This window comes from Meriones unguiculatus, chromosome 6, assembly GCF_030254825.1.
Source record: "Meriones unguiculatus strain TT.TT164.6M chromosome 6, Bangor_MerUng_6.1, whole genome shotgun sequence".
Classification (NCBI taxonomy): domain Eukaryota; kingdom Metazoa; phylum Chordata; class Mammalia; order Rodentia; family Muridae; genus Meriones; species Meriones unguiculatus.
The window spans coordinates 81,266,477-81,289,230 of record NC_083354.1 but is presented as its reverse complement, the minus strand read 5'-3'; the positions used below and the strand labels follow the sequence as shown (position 1 = coordinate 81,289,230).

General features: G+C 42.2%; 1 pseudogene; it reads right to left on the bottom strand.

The window, feature by feature from the left end:
- Positions 1-1,335: 1,335 nt before the first annotated feature.
- LOC110562487 (cytochrome c oxidase subunit 7A2, mitochondrial-like) lies at positions 1,336-1,586 on the bottom strand (annotated as a pseudogene).
- Between the last annotated feature and the right edge of the window lie 21,168 nt (positions 1,587-22,754).

The following is a 22,754-nucleotide window of genomic DNA, read 5'->3' as shown; positions in this document are numbered from 1 at the left end:
AGCCATATCTGGGTGGAATTTTTCACAAGCCTGTCTGTCTCGAAGGCTACTCAGATTCCAACAGGGGGAGAAAAACAATTTCCGTATCTTGTAAAAATAATTTTTCCCTTGTTCATTCTCTCTATTATCATCTGCATGGAATGCCCTCCATGGAGCACATATTTCAGCACTTGGACTAAATGCATTTCTGCATTGTGATACAGTTGGGAGCCTGTTCAAACCAGGGAGCAGAATGTGGTAGTTTGAGCGAGAAAGCATACCTGCCCCCATAGGCTCATATTTGCATGCTTAGTCACCAGTGAGTGGGACTCCCGATAGAATTAAAGGGATTAGAAGGAGTGGCCTTGTTGGAGGAAGAGTGTCCCTGGGATGGGCTGTGAAGTTTCAAAAGCCCATGCCGGGTCCAGCCTCAATCTCTGCCTGAGAATCAGGATATAGCCCTCAGCTACTTCCCCAGCACCAGTGCCTGCCATGCCTGCTGCCATGCCCTCTGCCATGCCTGCTGCCATGCCCTCTGCCATGCCTGCTGCCATGCCCTCTGCCATGATGAGTATGGACTTATCCTCTGAAACTGTAAGCCAGGTCCCCAATTAAATGCTTCCTGTTACGAAAGTTGCCTCGGTCATGGTGTCTCTTCACAGCTATAGAACAGTGACCGAGACAACACCCTACAAAAAGCTAATGTCACGGGCTCCCACTGCCCCAGAAGGAGCCCTAGGCACTATGCTTCCCCTGCTATGGTAGACTGTATCCTCTTAATGCAGGATCCAAACAAACCCTTCTTTCTTTAAACTGATTTATTGCATTTTAGTCACAGAGACAAAAAAAAAAAAAAAAAAAAAAAGCAGCAAATACTCTATCTCTTAAGCTTGCCTGCAGCGCTTGGTCTGTTTCCCATCTCATTTTCCTTAATGAAGGAGGATACAAAGAGTTGGAGCTTCACTGTGTAATCTTGGCTTTTGTTAACCTTTTTGTTGGCCTTTCTCAGAAGCTTCGAGAAGGTGCCAGGAAGAATATTCTTTGGCTCTTATAGTCACTCCTGGAAGACCGAAGAAAGTCACTTTATATGTATATTTGGTAAATTTATGTTGTTCTTTTGGGATAGTGGTTCTCAGCCTTCCTAATGCTGTGATCCTTTAATACAGTGACTCATGCTGTGGTGACCCTCAACCATAAAACTATTATAACGTTTTTATGGTAAAGACTGCTTTATTGGTGGAAGTTAGTACATGTCAATAAATATTGATTCCCAAAGAAGAGCTCAGTTACTCATCAGACTCCTGCTCCATCGAGTGCTGAATGGAACCGAACCACATAAAGACCAGGATGATGAAGTCAGTTCTGCTTCTTGGGAAATGAAGCCCAAGCTAATGCAGATGGCATAGGCTATTCCACCAACTGTCAGAGCCATTGTGAGTCTGTAGAGGAGGGCATGACAAACTCCTGCCCTTCAGATTCACTGGGATTCCATTACCCTCCCGAAACAGCTTTTGTTTCTCCGGAACTTTGTTTTCCAAATGCTTACGTGAAGTGTTGCTGATGGTCCTCTGGGCAATCTGACGAAGGGCCAGTCGCATCTGTAACATTTCGGCTCAGGTGCTGCCCACCAACCACGACCACTAAGTCCCCCAAAACCACCACCCATAAAATTATCTTTGTTGCTCCTTCATAACTGTGATTTTGCTACTGTTGTGAATCATCATGTAAACAACTGATATACAGGATGGTCTTAGGGGTTGCCATGAAAAAGTCTTTTGAGCACTGAAGGGGTCATGACCCACAGCTTGAGAACCACTACTTTAGGCAACTAGAGAGCAGAAAACTTTTCTGGCAGGTAGTTCTAAAACTGTCATTGGTTCAAAAATAATCCTACACCTGTGGACTTTTAAAAACTTATATTTATTGATTGATTTTTTATTCACTTATTTATTCAGTGTGTTTTGTGCATGGGCACATGAAGTGTGGCACGCACATGTGGAGATCAGAGCTTGAGAGAGAGAGAGTTCTCTCCTTCCTCCAAGTGGGTTGTGAGAATGGGGTGTATGCAGTTTGCTGGGCATGGCGTCATCTCATGTATGCTAACTTTATGAGAAGCTGACTCAAGCTGACTCTAAGAAGGCTCTTATGTGGTTGACTGGGAATGAAACCCAGAACGCAATCTGACAGACATTTACTGACTATGAAGTTTATGTTGCTGGAAAAAAAAAACACAACCTGTTCTTGCTGAGTCATGTTCCTATTTCACTGGCAAGATAAACAAAATTTCAAAACTCTATCTCTCTCTCTGTCTCTGTGTCTCTGTCTGTCACTGTCTGTTTCTGTCTCTCTCGCTCTGTAATTTTACCTGACCAATGAACTACAACTGTATTAGGTATATGTAAGTGGGAACCAATCAGAAGCATGCTTGCATGCCTTATGTGCCTAGGCAGACAGGGTAAGAACCTGGAGGTTTAACCCAGCCTCTCTGCTTCTTTGAAGCATCCTTTTCCTTTTCTCTGAGATCTGCTCCCTCCCTAGTGTGCAAACTGATTCTTTCCTCCCAGTTGTCATGCCAAGAAGGGACCTTCTGTTTCCTCTCCTCTTAGTTTGATAATGACTTGGGTACTTTTGTGTTTTGGGGGTGTTGGCAAAATTTCTAAGAGAAATTCAAGGGAAAATGATTAATCTCTACAAGTCATGCTGAGAGAACAGCTTGAGACAGGCCCATTAGAGGTAGAGAGGCACCAAGGAAATGATATTTAGATCTTGGCTGTACAGACTGCTGGAGGACTGCATATATGTTGGAGATATCCTGAATAATCTTTTTAATAAAGGGTGGGATAATGGCTCTCTGTGTGTTGAATTTTAAAATGAACAAAACAAATCTGGAACATCAAGATATTCTCAGGATGAGCTCCCATCACCATGATACCCATCACCTGCTCACCTTCAGCACTGGGGCTGTTAAAAAGCCTCAATGCAGATCTGAGTTGACTATAATTAAGTGATGCTTCTTTCATTAATTTTCTAAAAGACGGTAGCTCTGGACCAACGTCTGGGAGTCTGTTATGACTCACTGATCCTCTTTGTGTAACTCAGTAATGATGGGACAGCTGTACTTGTGTAAAGGCTGATCCATGCCTCCTGCCTGCCAGCCTGGCAGCTCAGAGATGATGGGAACTGATGTGCATTGACTTCCATCTGTCACCACCAGGAGAGACACTTGGAGAGAACAGAGCCAGAGCTAGGGTTAAGTTCACCGAAGATCTGTTTCTCTCCAGAGAAGCCTCTAATCTCGCTTGGAAGTTCACTTTATTTCTAAAAAGAATACCTTGTTTTTGAGATAGAGTTTTGCCACATAGCCCAGAATGACCTTGAACTTGAGCTCTTCCTGCCTCAGGTTCCTCAGTGCACACTACAAGGTCACATTTCTGCTTTCTTTTCATTGGATAGCATTCTCTTATAATTCTCAAAATAAACTTCTCTTTTCCCCTTCCCAACCACAGGTGTGTGTGGTTATAAACCTATTATTAATATATACAAAGATGCTTCCTGAAATGACAAAAGCAACTGGTCAGTGGAGGCAGGCGAAAGAGTGTGACTGGGCTGCACTTGGTGTTGGCAGATGAGTCAATACAGCCCAGAATGGAGTTTGCCACAGTCTCCGCTGGGGCAGGTCTGAGTGTTCATCTTTGGCAGCTCTATGGCATGCTGGATAGCTGCTTTTGTGCAGAGGCATAGAGGGAGACAGGCAGACACTGCCACCGGCTCCCCCTTTTCAAGTCCCTAGAACACTGAGTTTTTTCGTGTCTACAGTTGCTTCAACTAGAAAATCATCCTTTTTTTTTTTTTTTTCCTGAAGCTGACCTTGTATTAAAAAAAAATGCGTCACTCTTCTTAGCTGCTCTTTTAACATGCTTTCCTCCCGTCTTTGTCAGCAGCAGAGGGGCAGAGCAGGCTGCACCCCCACCCCCAGTCCTCCCCTTCTTTGGAAACTGAGCTTTATGGAATTTAACCTGCATCTTCCTTTGGGCCCAGTCTTTCTTTACTGTGCACCAAGCTTGTGCCAGGTGTTGGCTCTTCCTTTAGGATCTAGCTGAAGTTTTATTTTCTCTGACATACTCAATTCAATTTGTCTCATTGTTCCTGATAGGAGAGATGTATCAAAAGCCAGTTGACTCTGGAAAACAGTAAAAGACTCACTTTCCAAAGACATCCTGTGTGAGGAAAATATCAGCAGGATGGCTCACTAGAGGTGGTGAGAACTCTTCCCTTTAAAAGAAGAACTAAAACAAATGACAGATTCAGCCACCAACAGATGAGAGGATAAAGAAAATGTAGTAGAGATGCACAATGGAGTTTTGTTCATAAAGAAGAATGGAATTATGTTGCTTACAATAAGATGAATGGGACTGGGGATTGCATTAAATGAAAAGGAAGCAAGCATGTCCCCTAATGGCAGAAATCACATTTTCTCTCGTGTGTAGAAGCTATGGAAAAGAGAGGGTGTAGATCTAAAACTGGACACTACTGGGACTAGAGAGTGAGAATCATAAGAAGACGAGGGGCTTAAAAAAGTAATCGGAGAGTGAATATGACGAAAGTACATTGTATGCATGCATGGAAATGTCATAACAAAGGCCCTTATTTTGTATTGATAATATATGCTAAAATCTAAAACACAGAAGAAATAATTGCTGCTGGACCTCAGTATTGAAACAGAATACAAAAGTGCAGTGGGGAGGTGGCAGAGAAATTACAGACATGGATATACATGATGACCATAGAAACAAAGGGGCTTCATTAGCCCGCCTTTCTTTCTCTCTTTCTCTTTCTTTCTTTCTTTCTTTCTTTCTTTCTTTCTTTCTCTCTTTCTTTCTCTTTCTTTCTTTCTTTCTTTCTTTCTTTCTTTCTTTCTTTCTTTCTTTCTTCCTTCCTTCCTTTCTTTCTCTCTTTTTTTGTTGACTATAATAAAACTTGAAGCAGGCTAATTTTATATAAAAAAACAGGTTTATTTAGCTTATAATTCTGGAGGCTCAAGGTTCTGCAGCTATGCTGAGTGATGGGTTTTTGGGTGCTAGATTTGAGGTGATAGAAGACATTGCGTGGCAAGGCAGAGGGAATGCACCTGTCTGTGTCTGCGTGCTTTGTTGCTGCAGTTGTTCAGTTCATTTGTGGTGAATCACTCTAATGATGTCATCTGAATTGAAGAACTTTCCAAGGAATCTGTGTAGTGGAAATTTTGGTTTCCTTAAAAACTCAGTTATGTTACATAAGCAGGTTTTTGTTTTAATCCCAGTTGTGGGATATGGGACTGACTTTGTTTGTCTACAGCTGATAATTGCATTGTGTGGCTCAGAGAGGGGTGTGGTCTTTGCCAGCTGCAGATAGTTTTAATTCTGATGACTTGGAGGTTATAAATATAAGAGCCCAGAGAGAGGAGACAGACAGAGAAAGAGGAGGGTTGCTGGTTACCTGGACTGCTAGATATGCTGATGACTGAGATTGTTATTTTCCCAAAGAACCCAACGACCCTAACCAACCAGAACTAAGTCTAAAGAGGCCTGTGTCTCCTTTCTTTTCTCACCTTCTTTCTCTCCTACCTAGGGTTGGAGGTTTTGAAGGGAGGTAGAGGCTTAAGGAACCCCAAATAAAGCAAAGTTAAAAAGTAGGGCCTACAAACCTGTTTTTAAAAATCATAGCCGGGTCAGCCAGGGTGGTAATGCTCTTAACCCAGCCCTAAGGAGACAGAGGCAGGGACATCATTGTGAGTTCAAGGCCAACCTGGTTTGCACACTGAGATCTAAGTCAGCCAGGGTTGCATACTGAGATTCTGTCTAAAAATAAAAATAAAAGTAAAAAATAAGGAAAACAAAACAAAACAAAACCCTAAGTTCACCCACACCAAACTCAACAAACACAAACCATAGTTGGATTAGTTTTCAGGCTATTGATAGTATTAACATCTGATTTTGGAGAGGGAGCCCAGACATTAACGATGCACACAACATCTATCATCTTTATTTGTCAATTGAACTTCATCATTATGCAAGGAGAAATTTGCATGAGGAAAAAGGTCTGTCAAATATTTCTAATAATACAATGGACACCTAAAGCATTATTGGTGTGGGTTGGTGTGTATAGCAGAGCTCCTGGATAAGGCACAGCCCTTACCAGCCCTGAGCACAGTTTGGGCAGCCATTGAGAGAATCGATGCGCTGGAGAAGGGGAAAGAGTATTACAGAATGAGAAAGAGCCTCTCCTATGCTGTACCATTTCATAGTCAAGCCTCTTTTGAATAGCATCGCCCCTAGATCCCCCTGGCTCTGTGAACTAGAAAGGCTGTTGTACTCACTTATCCACACCCCTGAAGATCTGCAAGGTGGTTCTCTGTATTTTTTGTAGAATCAAGAAGAAGCAAAGTGTCCCTGCTCACCAGCCTATAATTTGGGGAAATAGTGGGATAGTTCTTTTTGTACGACTTGGTCTTTTGAGCCTTGTGGGAGATATCTGGAGGCCAATTTTGGGTCCAAGGAAACAACTAGACAGAACAGTAGAACATCTATAGTTGCCTGTCATGGGACAGCAGGGCATCTGTCCAGCCCTAGGACATGGATGTTTGTCCAAGGAGCCGGAGCAGTCCTTGGAATCTGATAGGCACTTCATTTCTAAGGCAGCCTCTTTTTATCTGCCTGATTTCACTAGGGTGGTCCTGTGCCCCATAACTTATCTAAAATGATAAGGGCTTTGTCCCTGAAGCTAGGTTTGTGGTGCCAGAGCCTCTGGCAAACCTGTCCTACAATAGAGTTGCATCCGAGTTAGCAGAGAAACCTGACCTCTGGGTCACTAAGATACTCACAAAAATTCCTAGGCTGATTGCACCTGAAAAATGTCATGAAAACCACATTGCTGCGCCCTCCTGGAAACAAAAGCAATAGATAACCTAGGGTCCACCTCAAGGAGGTGGTGGTGAAAGCCACCCTGTAAAGTTGACGGAGGTAGCTAATCCAGCAGGTGCGCAACACCAATACAGGAGCACAGAATTACTGAGAGGAAACACAATGGAGTACTTGCAGAAGATCCAAAGAAAGAGGATGGAGGACAAAAAGAATGATTTTAAGGAAACTCAATTAAATATTAGAGAACACAGGCAAAAAATTCTACAAAATTTGGTCAGAAAATCCATAATTAGAAAGAAATCCAGCAGGTAGAGAACATAGCAAAGAGCCAAAACCAATCTTGACGCTGAACAACTCAGTAACTAAAGTCCAGCGGAGTGCCTCAGTAGCAGACTAGATCTCGCTGAGGAAGGAATACCTGAACTCGAAGACTGGTCACTGAGAACAGCTCCATCAGAAAAAAAGCCCATGAATTTTACCGGCTGTCACGAAGTGAACAGATATTTGCATGGTAGGGTTCTGGAAGGAGAAGGGGGAAAAGCATACGGATTAAAATGAAATAGTAGTTGGAAACTTTCCAAATCTGAAGAAAGAAAGAGACCAAATGATGACAAATAAATTTAACCCAAAAAAGATCTCCAAAAAGCTAATTAGAGTTAAACTGTTGAAAGTTCAAGATAAAGAAGAGATTCTTTAAAACAGCAAGAGAAGGGGAAAAAATAGCACCATGTTGTACAAGACCAGCATTGGATTTCTCAACAGAGATGACGAAGGCCAGGGGAAAATAGGATGATTATAGTTGCAGGAGAATTTAAAACAAAACAAAACAAAACAAAAAAACAAGCTGCCAATAAAGAATATTAGATCCAGGAAAGCTATCTTTAGAAATGTTGGGGAAACAAGGCTATCCCAGCACAAGAAAATTAGAGTTTATCACCACTAGATTCATTTTATTTGGAATGTTTGAGAGGAAAATGAGTATAATGGAAGCCTTTATAATTATGAAATTCATTAGTAGAAAAGATACACAAAAGAATCAAAATTTGTAAATACAGAAACCCATCAAATCACAAATATGAGCAATGAGAGAGGAAGAAAAGATCAGAGGCTGGTCAAAACCAAAAAAAAATTGTTTTGAAAAGACAGGAGTATCTGAGAAAACAGGACAAAAAAAGAAAAAAAAACCCAACAAAACAACAACAAAAAAACCAGAAACAAAACCCTAAATAAAACAAAATAAGAAAGAACCTCATTTCATGAATAAAGACACACAGACTGTCAGTGTAGGTATGGAAAAGGCTATATTACATCAGTGCACACCCAAAGTGAGCAGAAATAGCTATGCCTGCAGAGATAAAATAGATGTTAAGTAAGCAGCAGCAATAGGAGGCAAAGTCATACAACAATGGTGAAAGAATCGGCTTCTGCAAAAAGAGTAAATAGATACATGTTCAGTGTTAAAGCACCCAATTACATATACCAAATCTGAAGAAAGAAATAGACTCCAATAAAATGATAGTTGAAGACTTAAAAATCTCACTTTTGCCAATATGTCAGACATCCTGGTTAAAAACAAACAAACAAACAAACAACTGGACAGTTTTTTTGCAGTGCTAGGAATCACACATGGGGTCTGGTGCATGTGAGACCAGCGCTTTCCCACTGCGTGACAGCGTAAGCCCTTGTTTGGGCATGTGAGCATCTTTTAGAAGTAGAGCTATCTGCCCATAGGAGTCCTTCATTGTTCTGTGTATCTGGTAATAACATGTCTCATTTTCATCTCTGATTTTATTTATTTGGGTCTTTTTTTTCTTTGTTAATTTACATATTTTTTTTTCCAACTCTATCTTTTCAAAATACCATTTGATAAAATCTGGCATTCCTTTGTGATGAAAACCTAAAAAAAAAAAAAAATCGGTATGGAAGTGTGTCTAAACATGATGGTGGTTATATGGGGCAAACCCATAGCCAACTTCATAATATCAACCGAGGCAGAGCTGAAATCACCTTTTCCTGACATCTAGAACAAGACAAGGACCTCCCCTTTCCATATTAGCCTAGTATGGGAAGGCTGTTCTCCAGCAGTCTCTATTTCCTCCTAAGGAAATTCCTCACTTCAGATCCCCATCTTCACATTTTCTTGATGTGCTTGTGCTCTCCAACTGGCCCACAAAATTTAGGTCTTAACTCTGTGGGCGAACCTGACTCCCCTCATGGTTTAGCTGGGCAGGAGTCATTCACACGCCTCAGTAATACGACTGTTGCTATAGCTCAGAGTCACGCAAAAACTCATTTCCTTCATAAGGTGCATCGTGGCTCTCCAGAATTTTCTTGCTTGTTTGTTAGTGCTTGACCAGCCTGCCTTGCTTTCATTTCTTTCTGAAAAAAAACATGTAAGATGGGGAGAAGGGTAAAGAGGACTGACTGAAGGCAAGCGTTATGTACACGGTGATACTGACGCTGGAAACTTAGTATAGTCCTTAGCATAGGAATGTAACTTCATCAGTCCATGCTGTGATGGGTTGTTGTATTGTAGTAGATTTTGTTTTGTTTTCTTTTATTTATTTTGCTTTTTTGTTGTTGTTTGCTTATTTTCTTTTATGTGGGCCATCTCAGTAGGCAGCCTTCTTTTAAATCTGTGAGTAGTTTATGGCTACATTTTCTTCTCTTACTGTTTTTCAGACCATTTCCCCACATGCTGGTGTTCCTCTGCTGCATGCCTTGTAACCTGTAGTCTTTACTCTATTATATTTGCATCCATCAGTTTGTACTGTCTGCTGCTCTTCTCTGCATCTGTGGTGGTTCTCAGAGAATTCACCTCTGCAGTCTGTGTAAAGATCTCCTTTTAGATTTAGAAGAATTGAAGTCACCACTTCCTGTAGCCAGGGGGGACTTCCAGTGGAGGGAGGGGCACACCAACCCACCCATAAAACCTTTGACCCAAAATTTGTCTTGCCTACAAGAAGTATAGGGATCAACATGAGGAAATGGCAAATCAATGACTGGCCCAGCTTGAGACCCACCCCATGGGAGAGAGCCAACCTTTGTCACTATTAATGATACTCTGCTATGCTTGCAGACAGGAGCCCAGCATAACTGTCTTCTGAGAGGCTTCATCCAGCTGCTGATGGAAACAGATTCAAGTCTCACAACCAAATAGGTCAAATTCAAGGAGTTTGTGAAAGAGTGGGAGGAAGGATTGAGGGAACCAAAGGCATCAAGGACACCATAAGAAGACCTACAGAATAAACTAACCTGGGCTGATGGGGGCTCACAGAGACTGAACCACCAACCAGAGAGCACGCATGGGCTGGACCTAGACCCCCTACACATATGTAGCAGATGTACAGCTTGGTTAGTATATGGGTTCCCTGACAATGGGAGTAGGGCTGTCTCTGACTCTGTTGCCTGACACTGGATCCCTTGCCCCTAGCTGGGCTGGTTGTCTGGCCTTGGTGGGAGAGGTTACGCTTAGTCCTGTTGTGACTTGAGGTGCCAGGGTGGGCTGGTACCTCTTGGGGGCCTCCCTTCCTCTGAGTGGATGGAGAGGGAAAAATGAGGGGAGAGGGCATGAGGGTGGGACTGGGAGGAAAGGAGGAAGGGGGCTGGGATTAGGCTGTAAAGTGGTTAAACACATGCATACATAAAAAATAAGAAGAGAAGTTCCTAGCATGTGCTAAGTACAATATCCTTCTCATGGATAGGCTTTAACAGTACAGTTCTCAGTATTCATAAACAAAACTTCCCCCTGGATGGATAGTAGTCTTTTTATTATTTATTTATTTACTTTTAAATATTAATTACAGTTTATTTACTTTGTATCCCAGCTGTAGCCCCCTCCTTCTTTCCCTCCCAATCCCATCCTCCCTCCCTCATCTCCTCCCTGTCCCTCTCTAAGTCCACTGATAGGGGAGGACCTCCTCCCCTTCCATCTGACCTTAGCTTATCAGCTCTCTTCAGGACTGGCTGTAATGTCCTCCTCTGTGGCCTAGCAAGGCTGCTCCTCCCTCAGGGGTGGGGAGGTCAAAGAGCCAGCCACTGAGTTCATGTCAGAGACAGTCCCTGTTCCTCTAATTAGGAAACCCACTTGGACACTGAGCTGTAATGGTAGTCTTGATAACAGCTCCTCATAATATAATCAACATAGTGAAGATTCGTCAGTGTTTCCCGCCTTGTGCAGCCTGATTCTGAGGAGGAGAAAGCACAGAGATGGTGGTTGTTTTGGAGGGGTAAAGATGGCTTCATATTGCCTTGCTACGTCCAAGAGGAACTTTCAGGAACAGCCTGGAGTGAACTGTGCTCACCTTGGGACGTTTTATCCCGACCTTACCCATTCTCCTCCCTAGCTCAGCCTTTATGCTTCTCTGGGGATGTGATTTCAGTGTCCAGATAATTTGATTAACATGGCCCAGCTGACTGTTAACATGCACTAATTGCATCAAATACAGCAGACCGTGCCAATTCCTGTTTGCACAAAGAAGCCTCACAGGAGGTACTTCATAACCTGCTCAAAAGAGAGGCCTTTCTTTCTCTGTATTCATTGGGGTCAGAGGAAGACTTTCATGCCCAGGCAAATCTCTTAGCCCAAAACAATACGAGAATTCTCTCTGAGGCTGCTCCTGTAGATCCAGATGCCCCTCTGGGATAGGTTGGAATGGGAATAAAGTGGTAGAGGGGGAAAGGCTGTGAGCTATTAGCCCTAAGTTTCTCCCGCCATGATCATACTGCGACAGAACCAGCTCTCTGCATTTTCCCTCTTCTGGCACTTCACTACAGTAAATCATAAGACACGGAACTCCAGGGGATAATTCTTTTCTCTGCTTTGAGATAAGTCCAACCGACAATGGCTTAGCTGCAGCATTGTCAGTCTTTCTATTTAGAACCTTTTTAGGCCAAAGTAAATTTCCCTTTAGAGTCAAACAAAGCGGAGAAACAGGGACTTTTATGAAGCTCTATTGATTGGCACATATTGCTTCTACATTTTTCAGTCCTTTACTGCATATTAAAGTGATTCATCAAACCAAATGAAAGTACAAGTTGAGAGGAGGCCTAGAGGAACCTTAGGTGCTCTGTGCCTTGGGAACTGGTCTGTGATGTATCTACACGCTGAAAAGGAAGATGAACACCGTGCTAGCTGACTAGAAGGTCCGAGGTTCGGGTGTTAGTCAAGTTGACTGCCACACAGCACACATTCCTTTTGCTTGTCTATCCCAGCGAAGCATACACGGAAGAGGTTTGAGAAAGATGTGCTGTCTTTTGCTTCTTTCCCGGGCATCTTCAGAGATCTTGTAGGTGGTTGCAAAGATTGTCCTGTTCTTAAAGAGCCCAAGAAAAGGAGAGCTCCTGGCTTCATTGAGTAACCCATCTTCAGCCTGTCAGGGAACTCGGCCTGTTATTTTGCTGGCACACTGTATGTGCTATTTTCTGGTTGTTTCCTCTTGCTCGAGCTTCAATGCTGTTAGTTTCCTGAACTTAGCTCTTGGTAAAGGAAAGGAAGTTTTAAACAACTTATGTTCTTTTAAAAAGCTGAGTGTGAGATTTTTTTCTATAATGTGAAATGAAGCCTCATTTCCCCTAATCATTTGCATTTTCTGTTCCCTTTATGTTTCTATTGAGGTAAAGCTTGTTTAAAAGTTCCAAATTCAAAGTACATGGCTCTGCTGAATCCATGAATATCTCCTGTCCCCCCCCCCACTATTCCTTTCTACTCCCACCCGTGTGTTCCATCCCCAGAACCTTTTCTTAAACTTTATGCAAAAAAGTGTATGAGTGAGCTAACCACATTAGAACCTTCACGTTGTTGGGTTAAAGCCATCATAAATGTTGATAGAGAAAATAGTTCCTGAAATTTGCATTTATTTATCTCTGTGTGTGTGTGTGCTTGCACATGGCTGTGCATGTACCACAGTGTGTGTGGAGGTCAGAGGATAGCCACAGGGAGTTAATTTTCTTCTTCCTCCACGTGGGATTCTGGAATGTAATGGAACTCAGTTTGTCAGGTTTGGTGGCAAGCACCATCTTGCTAGCCCAATGCAGAAAACTTTAACTTCAATGATATTTTACCCACAATCCTTGCTATTCCTCATACAAAAGATGAGCAACTTTCTGTCTTAATAAACAATATTCTGGAAGAGACAAGTGATTTTTTTTCCTTCTTAAGATCTGAAAGTTTCTCGACTTGCTTATACTTTTAAGAATTTCAAAATTATTTTCTTTGGCTGGAGAGCGCTCCCTCATCTGGCCCAAATGAAATGTTTAAAATTTGAATCCCTCTGTGCCTAACCTAACTTCATGATCTTATAAAATTCTATATTTGGTAGGAAATGGTGCCCTATACTAAGGATTGAGGATGAAAATATAAAAAGGAAAGAATTAGACTTCTGGATCAATTGGCATACTGGAAGAGCCACCATTAAGACTCAGTGAAAAACAAACGAACCAACAAACAAATCAGCTAAGATACTGCTGAAGAAGGGCTCATCCTCTGAGAGATGGATGGGTTGTGTGGATAGATATTAAACCAGGAAGACCTCTGCAGGGAGTTCTGGAGCCCAGCTTGAAGCTGCCTAATAAAACTGCCCAGGAGAGAGCAGCAGAAATTTTAAGAGAGGCACTGATCCTCACACAAGCTGGGCTTTCAAGACCGGAAGAGCCATGGGGGAGTATATGAGTCCAAAGAAACTACCAAAGAAGAACCGAGAACCTCTCCCACCACCTCACCTTAGGACCCCATGAGAACTGAAGCTGCACATCTTGAGGCCTCCCTCTCTTTTTTATTAATTAAAAAAATTACATAATGTATTTTGAATATATTTTTGCCTCCCCCAACTCCTTCGATCCTACCCACCTTCCTACCCACCCAACCTTGTGTTCTTTCTCTCCCTGTATCAAAATGAAAAACAAAACACGAATATCAGAACAAACGAAACCTAATCAGACAAACAAACAAACAAAACAAAACAAAACAAAACAAAAACCAGACCAAAGCAAAGCAAAACAAAACAAAACCAAAACCCCAAAACCATGGAATCTGTTTTGTGTTAGCCAACTCTCCCTTGCCACAGGGCCTGCCTTGGAATATGGTTGATATATCTATTGGAGAAAACCTATTTTCCTTTTCCCTGCAGATATCAACTGTGATTAGCTTTTTGTTTAGGGGTGGGACTTTATGACAATTTCTCCTTCTCAGTGCTGGGACTTTCTGGTGTGAACTGTGCAAGTCCTGTGTGTGCTGTCACAGTCTCTGTGAGTTCATATGTGTATCAGCCCTGTTGTGTCTGGAAGATGCTTTTTTTTGGAGTCATTTACCACCTCTGGCTCTTATAGTCTTTTCATCTCCTTTTCCATATAGATCCCCAGGTTTTGAGGGGAGAGGTTTGATAAGGAAATCCTATGTAGGACTGAGTGTTCCAAAGTGTCCCTCTCTCTTCGGATTGTCCAGTTGTGGGTCTCCGTGTTAATTACCATCCACGGATAGCAGGAGATTCTCTGGTGAGGGTTGAACTGGTGAGTCCTAGCCTAGTGTGACTGATGTGCATCCCTGGTAGAGAGAGGTTCTGCTGATTGGTGGGGGTCAGAAAGGAATGGAGATGGGATAAAAGGAAAGGCTGAAAGGAGTAGCTAGAAAGAACTAGGAAGACCCAGGGGCCTCACTAAGAGAATGGGCCTCACTCAGGCAATGGTTTTCCATTCGTACCCTGTCTCTAAGATCATGTTGAACCCACTATAGCCAGATGGGTCTGAGAATTCAGGGAAGCTGTGGCAGTAATTTACTCCATAATTTGAGCCTCTCCCACCCTTGGTCAGAGAAGCTTCTCTTTGCAATGAGTGGTGATTAATGAAGAGACTTAGAACTGTTCAAAGTGCTCAGAATAAGTGACTTGATTTTTACCCCTAAATGTGTCACCCCTTTTCTCTACAACTCAGGGAAGATCCTTCAAGAGGAGGTGGAAGAATGTAAGAAGCATAGGGTAGGGAGAATGCTGTGAAATGCTGTCTTCTGCTCATGACATGGTTATTAAGGTCATGAACTTAGAGTAGCTATGTGTAAGACCTACATAAGATCAGGCCAATAAAAATCCCAGTGTGGAGGCTCCACCCCTGTCAGAGGGACTCTTGGCAATTGATAGCTTCGGAGGAAGAATTCTTTTCCTGAGGTGGGGGAGGGGGAGGAGCTTCTGTTCCTAGTTGGTTGCCTGAGCTACAGTAGATGCTGCCACACCCAAGTCTATATTAAACTGGGTGGATTATTTAGAAAGATAAGAAAAAAGAAGAGGACAGGAAATTGGGAGGGAATCTGGGGGACTAAGAGAGGAGAATGAGTGATAAAGATACATTGTATATATGCGTGACACATAAAAGATTTATTTAGTAATGGAGACAAAATAAAAAGTATATAGAGTCTAATGGGTACAGCTTTAAAATGGTTAAAAATTATCTCCGGAACCTAGTATTTTTCCCTTTCAGTTTTGATCTCCAAATAGTCATTTCACTGCATTGGCCTTTAATGAGCTAAGTTGCCCATTTTCTTGATAATTTGTTTCTATCAAAACACATCCATCTCCTGTCTCATTCCATTAGGACCCTATTCTCTGCCACAAGCTGATAAATTTAGTAGAACAAAGGCATTCTTCACTGATAATGCCTTACTACAATCTTCTGGTTCATAATACACTCACTTTTTAGTAGCTGCTTTCAGGGCTATAATCCAAGGATGTTAATAATGATGAGATCACGGGGTGATGCCTGTGCAAGGATCTTGTTATCTGGAAAACTTGCTCCATCATTCTTTAGGGTGACTGATGAAGGACTCCATTGCCAAAGCTAAGTATCAACCCTAATAATGAAGCAGTAGTTGCAAACTGGCTCACCATAACACAGATAAACCAGGACTTTGCTTGACCTAGGGAAGTCAGAAGAAAAGAGAAAAGGCCTGGGGACAAAGGGTAATCTCTAGAGCCACACTGCCCAGTGTGGAAGCCATCACTCACATTTCTGGAATTGTGTAAGATTTTATTGACTGGTGCCCATTTAGCAAGTGACCATGGCTTTGCTGGAAGGAATGTGATTCTACCTAAGAAGGAAGTCCTTCTGCCTGTGTGTGCTGAGGTCTACCTCACTGTCATAGATTTGAGAATTGCAGTCTGCCCCGTGAGTGGTAGGAAAGAACAGATGCCAAGTGATGGCCCTTTGTTCTAAGGAACTAGTTCTTATGAAGAGGGACTGCACTCATGTTGATGTAGTAGTAATGGGCATCATTATAACAAGTTTAAAGACACCGATTCTCTTTAATGTACTTATCCTTAGAGTAGGTATGTTATTTTGTACCTTTTATGGATTAGTAAACTGATATTTATGGAACTAATGGTGTTTTGCTTTCTTAAAAATGAAGCAAAGGCCACATAATTGTATCCTCAAAAACAACTACCCAAATAGGTGCACTCTCACATACTTGGCTATAGGTTCTGGACGGGACACCTGATGAGCTAATGTGGATCTTCAAGCATCCTTCCTTAACTGTGGTTCAGAAATAATATTTTATGAAAAAAGATTCCTAGACCAAACAGCTTTACCAAATATTAGTTTAAATAAAATGCAATTGAGACCTTCGAGATGGCTCAGTGGGTAAAGGAACTTGCCATAAAACCCGAGGTCTTGAACTCTATCCCACACGAGTCCACATGGTGGACAAGCAGCTGAGGTGTCCACTTAACATACCAAAGCAGACCTGGCCTCTGTGTTCTCCCAGTATCCCTCAGTTCCTACCTGTTATAGGGTGTGGCTGGCATATCCTGACCCCTACCCTGAACTTTCCAGCCTAGGGGCTGGGCTTCTTCTTCCCCAGAGGCTCTTTCCTATACAATCCAGACACTTTGGTTTCTTCTTTCTCTCTCCCACTCTCTGTGCTCTCACTTTCTCTCTCTGTCCCGCATTTTTCTGTCTCCCCATCTGCATGGTGGCTTTCCTGACCTCCTCCTGTGAGATCCGTGATCCTTCCTGAGAGTGCCCCCAATAAGCCTGCCTTTTAGTTCAGCTTGAATTTGTTTATTTCACTGATGTAGACAACGCATCAGTGAAAGGAGGGAACCAACTTACAAAAGTTTTCCTGTGACCTCCACATGTACATACTTGTATACACACACACACACACACACACACTTTTTTTATAATTTATTTTTATGTCATGTGTTTTGCCTCCATGTATGTCTGTGTGGGGGTGTCAGATCCCCTGAAGCTGGAATTCCAGATAGTTGTGAGCTGCCTTGTGGGTACTGGGAATTGAACCCAGGTCCTCTGGGAGAATAGCCAGTGCTCTTAATTGCTGAGCTGTCTCTCCATCCCCCAGCCCCACAATTTTTTTTCTTTTTTTCTTTTTTTAGTGAAACAGCACTCAGGAGGCTGAGGAAGAAAAAATATAATTTGAAGACCAGCCTTGGGCAAGACCTCATATGAGATGGGTGTGATAAATTTACTTATTCAAGAACTTCTCAAAGCCTTTAATATGTAATTACATATTGTGGGGTGCTGAGAATAGAGATGATAGATAGGATTTCCATGGTTTTCTTGACCACAGAACCATTTCTTGCCCAATAAATATTCTCCAGGAGACTCTGGAGAGTCTCCGGGTGGCTTCTGTGCTTGGCCCAAGAATGAGAACAACAGGCCTCTTAGTTTGTATAACAGGGCCCCATTTGTGGTGGTGGTGATGTGTGTGTGTGTGTGTGTGTGTGTGTGTGTGTAGGTGTACACGTTCTCTTCAGAACAATTCATGCTTCTGAACAGTGCTTTGATGAGTCCATGACCAGCCACAGCCATGAACTTGATTTTTGCAAGTGGAGCTCAACCAGCAGGTCCTCCCACATTCCTTCAGGAAAAGCCCTGCCAAAGGCTGGAAAACGGTGATCAGCAGGATTCCTCTTCCTTAAAAATGGAGGCAGGCTAGAGCAAAGGTCCCACACAGAGTGTTTGATCATCACTGTTATCTTGCCTGCAGGTTTTCTGAGTCATGACCTGCCTCTGACACACATTACAGAGGCCTCTGCTGTGATGTGTCTTCAGATGGCTCCATGACAGACAGAGCTAGGAGGGCAGCTGTCCTGCTGCTTAGCAGGCGGCTCTGAACGAGAGGTAACTGTCTGGAGTAGCCTCCACTGTTCTTCATGGGTTTGATATAAGACAGTTAGGCAGAACAGCCACACAAGCCAAACAAGACGAAATAGGGCTTTGTGTTCACGTAGCTGCTGGTCTCTCATGCCGATTCCCAGGTGCCTCGTTTATACTTGGAGAGAATGCAGGTGGGACACAGCCTTTCGTGTGTAAAAGTTTCCTTCAGAGAGCCCTGGTCCTTCAAACCCAGCCTCTTCACACAGCTCGTTTCTATTCATAAGAAGTGCTATTCTCTTTCACAAAATCGCATTGTAGCCGAACGAGCCTGCTGAGCAGGATGCTTCATTCTTTCTCCAGCTGAGCAGAGCTATGATCAAGTTCTCTGCGGGCAGTAATGTTTCCTCATTCTACTCTGGAGCCAATCAATAAGGATGGAAGCTGTTGCAGTGCAGTGTGCGTGATAGTGGGGAGCTAAACAAATAAACAGCCTCCTGGCAGGGAACTCCATCAATTCATCTTTATCAGCAGTCAGATACAATTAGTTAGCATAGAGCCAACTGAAATTTGCGCCTGTGTGCGCCAAAACATGTGTAAGCGTGTTCATAATAGCACGTGTGGAGTTAGCTCAGCCTTCTGATGGATGAGTTGTAGCTATTTCATAGAGCAGAATATTACACAGCAGATGCAGAACCGAAGCATCAAGTGGCAACATGACTCCCTCACAGACACAAGAGAAACCATATGCAGAAGTCCACACTCCATGACTCCATTTATGTAAATCTTCAGAACAGACAACTGATCTCTAGGGTTTAAAGCCACCTTTGGGATGGTGACTGAGAGAGAGCACAGGAGATTATTTTTGGATATTGGTTGGTAACACATAGTTATTTGGCTCAGTGGTGATTTCACAGCACATGTTGGTTGAACTGCAGGTACCTGGTTGGACCCAGGTACGTTTCTCTCTCTGTGTGGTATAGTCCAAAAATCTTACTTAGGTAATGTAAAATAATAGGCTTAGTGTTCATAATGCTCTGCCTTTGCCTTTAGAAGACTTATTGCTGGCAGGCAGGCAGAGAAGGATGGGAAAGGATGACAAGGCTAGTTCTCTCTTTGAAATTCTCCTAGTAGGAGGGGTGAGTGAAGCTCCAGGATTCTTCCACCTGAGGATTAGGGGAAACGCATATGCTGTGCCAAGTCCACGAGACCCCAAAAGACCACTGCCAACACCAACAGTCAGAAATTATATGCAAAAGCAAAGAGTCTTTATTTGGGCTTCAGCTCTGGCTCTCCGCATGAACTGTCACAGCAGTCAGAGGCCAGGAGCCTAGAAAGAAGCTGGTTTTATAGGGAGACTTGGCCATTACATGATTGGGTAACCCTTAGCCAGAGCAAGTTTGTAACGTAGTGATTGATTGGAAGCAAGCTGTAACCATCCGGAGTAACTATTTGGGAAACCATAATGATAACATTTTGACCTGTCTGGTTTCAGGGTCTCAGAAATGTTGTAGTCTCAGGAATGTTCAAGTATCATTTAACATTAATGGGGTGGGTCCTGGGGATGTTGTGTAGTTAGGGTAGCTAGATTGCTTGCCTGGTATACATGAAATCCCGGGTTCGATCCTGTGTAGACCAGACCTAGTGGTGACACATGACTTCGTTCCCGGAGCTCCAGAGGTGGAAGCAGTAGGCTCAGGAGTTCAAGAACCTCCTCAGTTAGGGATTTCCAGTACAGCCTGAAAAACAAGCAGCAAACAAACCACTGAGAGTACACACTATATATTGGTGCTTTTAGGAGAAATTTTAAGTCAGCCAGTAGGTCCCAACACTCAGGCACACTACTGCTCTCTTATCTGTTTTCTCGCATTGGAACTCACAGAGTTTTAAACTCATCCATGAATATGTTGTTAATGGTTTGTGGCTACACATCTGCCAAGAGATGAATTGTGTGCTTATTTTATGAGAAGTTAGAAAACTTAAGTAAAATTTGATTAATGAGGGCTTAAGCTGGGAAGTTGGCATCTGTTATGCGTGTACTGAGGGATACTTTTATTAATGATCCTTGTCTTGGGATGGACAGGTTTATAAGACTGTGGAGAATTTCTACAGTTCAAATGAGGAACGTTATGTTTTCAATGGAATTAATTGTGAGTGTTGTGAGCGAGAAAAACTCCTTCTGAGATTCCTTCATTACAGTGCCATCAAGAAGACAAGAATAGCTTGAAACAGTCAGAACACATGTTTAAAACTGCCAGTTCAGCATGCAGCATCGCCAGAACTTCCAGTACACAGGGTAGGGAGACTCAGCATTACTTTATCGAGAGTGGATCCCTAGGACATGCCTAATTTGTGAGAAAACTTTTGGTTCGGAGAACTTGCTCAGTTGAAGTTTCATTATGTCTAAAGTTGCTCGAGTCTGGTTCAGATATCGAAACTGCAAATTGTCAGCTGTGGATGGAGGAAAGAAAAATTCTTGGCAGTTTCAAATGGGATGACAAGGTCTAGGCCACCTTTCAAGGCCAAACCAGGAAAGTACAATCAGACAGGTGAAGGAAGTAAACAAAACAACTCAAGACCTAAAGATAGAATTGGAAAAATTAAAGAAAACACAAATGGAAGAAATAATGGAAAGGAAGAATCTAGGGAAGAAAACAGGAACTACAGAGGTAAGCATAACCAACAGACTACAATAGATGGAAGAAAGAATCTCAGGTGTAGAAGATACAATGGAAGAAATCGATGTATCTGTCAAAGAAAATGTTAAATCTGAAAAATTCCTGACACAGATTGTCCAAGAAATGCAAGACAATATGAAAAGACAAAACATAAGAATAATAGGTATAGAGGAAAAAGAAGACTCCCTTCTCCAAGGCCCAGAAAATATTTTCAACAAAATCATTGAAGAAAATTTCCCCAAGCTAAAGGAGAGGCCAATTAGAATACATGAGGCCTACAAAACACCCAATAAATTTGACCAGAAAAGAAAATCCTCCTGCCACATAATAATCAAAACAGTAAGTATACAGAACAAAGAAAAAATACTAAAAGCTGCAAGGGAAAAAGGCCAAGTAACATATAATGGCAAACCCATTAGAATCACACCTGACTTTTCAACAGAGACTATGAAAGCCAGAAGGGCCTGGACGGATATCATGCAGACCCTAAGAGAACACAGATGTCAGCCCAGGCTACTATACCCCGCAAAACTCTCAGTCCTCATAGATGGAGAAAACAAGATATTCAATGACAAAAACAAATTTCAACAATACCTACAAACAAATCCAGCATTACAGAAGACACTAGAAGGAAAAATACAACCCAGGAAAACTAGCTACATTCAAGAAAACACAGGAAATAAATAACCTCACTTCAGTAAAACAAAAAGCAACCAAGCACACAACCGTATGACCACAGCCAACATCAAAGTCAAAGGATTTAACAGCCACTGGTCATTAATATCTCTCAACACCAATGGACTCAACTCTCCAATAAAAAGACACAGATTAACAGAATGGATACGTAAACTAAACCCAGCAATCTGTTGCATACAAGAAACACACCTAAGACACAAAGATAGACATTACCTGAGGGTAAAGGGTTGGAAGACGACTTTCCAAGCAAACGGACCCAAGAAGCAAGCAGGAGTAGCCATTCTAATATCTGATAAAATAGACTTTCAACCAAAATTAATAAAAAGAGATGGGGAAGGACACTTCATACTCATCAAGGGAAAATTCCACCAGGAAGACATCACAATCCTGAACATCTATGCCCCAAATACAAGGACACCCACATTTGTGAAAGAAACATTGATAAAATTTAAAGCACATATAGATCCCCACACATTAATAGTGGGAGACTTCAACACCTCACTCTCAACAAAGGACAGGTCAACAAAACAGAAATTAAACAAAGACACAATGTCTCTGACAGAGGTCATGAATCAAATGGACCTAACAGACATTTACAGAACTTTACACCCAAACACAAAAGAATTTACCTTCTCAGCACCTCATGGAACCTTCTCCAAAATAGACCATATAGTGGGTCACAAAGCAAGCCTCAACAGATAAAAGAAGATTGAAATAATCCCTTGTATCTTGTCTGATCACCATGGAATAAAGCTGGACCTCAACAATAACAGAAATAGCAAAAAGCCTACACACACATGGAAACTGAACAACTTGCTACTAGAATACAGCTGGGTCAGGGAAGAAATAAAGAAAGAAATTAAAGTCTTTCTAGAAATCAATGAAAATGAAGACACAACATACCCAAACTTGTGGGACACAATGAAAGCAGTGCTAAGAGGAAAGTTCATAGCACTAAGTGCCTTCAAGAAGAAATTTGAGACAGCTCATTCAAGCACCTTAATGGCTCACTTAAAAACCCTAGAAAAAGAAGAAGCAGACACACCAAGAAGGAGTAGACGGCTGGAAATAATCAAACTCAGGGCTGAAATCAATCAATTGGAAACAAATAAAACAATTCAAAGAATCAATGAAACCAAGAGCTGGTTCTTTGAGAAAATCAACAAGATAGACAAACCCTTAGCCAAGCTAACTAAAAGGCAGCGAGACACCACCCAAATCAACAAAATCAGAAATGAAAAGGGGGATATAACTACAGACACTGAGGAAATCCAAACAATCATTAGGACTTACTTCAAAAGTCTATATGCCACAAAATTTGAAAACCTAAATGAAATGGACAATTTTCTTGATCGATTTGACTTACCAAAGCTGAATCAGGACCAGGTAAATCAACTAAATA